We start from the raw sequence: 2,565 nt of genomic DNA, 5'->3' as shown, positions 1-2,565 counted from the left end.
TCTCTGTTTGTCAGGCATCACTTGGCCATGTTCCACACAGACTATTCCATGGTTGTTTCTTGTGCCAACTGTTTGTGAGGCATTCCTTCCAGGACCTTTTACTTATGGGCATTGGACATATACTTCTGGGCCAATTCACATTGGGTTGATCTTCTTGCCTGTCTTTTGCCAGGAGCTTAAATCTTGGTTGTGGGCCACCTCTCTTGGCCAGTCCATATTCTACCAATGGAATGGACTCTACACTCCCATGTCTTTCATAGGATTTAATATTGGCTGGACATGCCCTTCTTGGACACAGTTGCACTCCTGTCAATGCCATACTTCTTATGGTTCCTTATTCCTTATCCTTTGGCTCTAGCTGTTCAGTATTGTCAGCCAGTGTTCTGTATGTATATCTCCACCCTCTGGTCCTTGGCTTCCCATGCTTCTCTCCTTCTTGGACCCTATTAATGTGACCAGCTCAGCTTTGGTCCACTCGACATTGGGACCCCCCCCCCCCCTCACCAATCTCTTTTGATTCACCCTCATGCATCCATTCTTTATCAAGGGATAATTTCCCTCTAACCTCAGACTTAAAATTTACCCAAACTGTCCATCATTGGTCTGACTTTTCAATTATGTGGTATTCTACTTGTCACTTTTCTATTGCCCTTCTACTGCCTTTGTCTATCAACAACTGTGGCAAGTATTTTGTCATTGATCCTTCTGCCACTCATTTACTCCTGGCCATAATACTGTGTACCATCCTTCTATCTTTTTGTCCCCAAGTATGTGTCAAAAAATTGTTATTCTCTATCTTTGCTAGTTGTCAGGAGGCTTTGTCCATGACATTTCTCCTTTCCTGGTACAATAAGGTGTTTCTTCCCCTGTCCTCTTCACTCTTCTGCTCCTACATTCTTCTCTGTCCTCCTTGCCCAACTTTCATGCCTGTCTGAGACCTTAGTTTGGTTTTGTATGTTCTCATGCTTATCCCATTTGAGCCATTAATTTCCTACCTTTAGTAGCATCATTCTCTCTTGACTTGGTTCCTCATTTTTCTCTGCTGCAATTAATTTTGCTTAGATGTCTATCCTATAGATGCTTGTCACACCTTCTACCACTCTTACATACTCCTCTCCATGGCCTGATCTTTCTTTTCTCAGACTTAACCACTTGGGAGGTTGACCTTACTTCTATCCTTTTTCCCTTCTTTCTGCCTCTCACCTTTTGGACTGTTCAGACTTGGATCGGCTCCTGTGTTCAGATGGGCTATTTGGTGTGCCTTATTATGTAACTCTTCCCTTCGGGACTCCTTTTTTTTCCAATGACCTCTCTTCTTCTACCCTTAATGGATGGGTCTACAATGCCTCTTGTTATTAAGTTTATCTAGAGATGTGACATTTCTTCTTCACTGGCCTTAGGATGAGCTCCTCCTCTACACCTTCTGGTTGTTTTGTCACCTGTTGGTTTTTGGCTTCGTTTTCGTTTCCTAGCAGTTCGGAAATAATTACTAATCTGGGGTGCTCGAAGATTAAACAATCCTCCTTTACCCTGCTCGTGATCTAGGAATATGGGCTTAACTTGAAAAAATAGGAAATTAGTGCAGACGAGGTATGTAATTTTAAAAAGGTAAAGAGAGAGTAACTGTAGACAATAAAAAGTGAAGAGCAAAGTAAACAAAATGGCCGATATCGAACAGATGGTCCATCAAGGCGGCGGGGATCTAAAAATCCTATGCCGAGAATTTAATGTGGGGGGGGGAAACGGGAGTACCTCGAGAAAACCCACTTTCACTGGTAACGACTGATTAGTTACCAGTGCCCGATTAATGAGAAGAAGTAAGTAGGGAAGGCAAAGTGAAGTCCGGTGCTGGGGGTTGATTAGTTTTTGAAACTGTTGTGGAGTCTCCTGGAGTTTATCATGGTTTTAAATTGGCACAGTTTCTGGTTCTATGCAGGTGGTAAAGGCATGGAGTTCTCGGTGTCATTGGTGAGTGAGCGGAAGACTGAGAAAGGTTCGTCAGGTAGGTAGAGATCGGAGGAGGTGTTGATTACTAAGGCATTCGGTGAGCTTGACGCCGATGATGTAGAAAGTGGCTTGGGGCTGGGAGGCTTTTGTTGGTTTGTTGATAGGCGTCAATGGTAAATGGTGGCTGAGTCTGGGTGCCTTTTTTCCTCCTGGTAGTGGTGGTTTGGGTAGACATATCTTGTGTTTCAGGAGTGGGTGAGGTTTGAGTAGGATGGGCAGTAGAGTACTGGTTGGCAGTGGTTTTCTTCTGGGTGTTGTGAAACGTGGGCTTGGGGGGTGGGTTAGGAAAGGTATGGGGTGGGTGAGGCTTGCAATAAGGTTTTTCTGCCTTGAAGTGATGATAATCAAGGAAGCAGCCGTGGATGAGGGTGAAATCTGCTGTATTTTTTGAAGTTGTGACAACTTTCATAAACATGGAGGGTGAACCTGTTTTCTTTGATTGGATACAGTGGACTGCGTGGATCGTGAAGTTGGTTGTAATTTTCAGAGCTTGATGTATTTCTTCTGGCATAAAGGATAGATGAGCGTTCCGGAGAAATAATATGTGGACTAGCATTG

This window comes from Limulus polyphemus, unplaced genomic scaffold (assembly GCF_000517525.1).
Source record: "Limulus polyphemus unplaced genomic scaffold, Limulus_polyphemus-2.1.2 Scaffold623, whole genome shotgun sequence".
Classification (NCBI taxonomy): Eukaryota; Metazoa; Arthropoda; class Merostomata; order Xiphosura; family Limulidae; genus Limulus; species Limulus polyphemus.
This window is presented reverse-complemented; position numbering follows the sequence as displayed.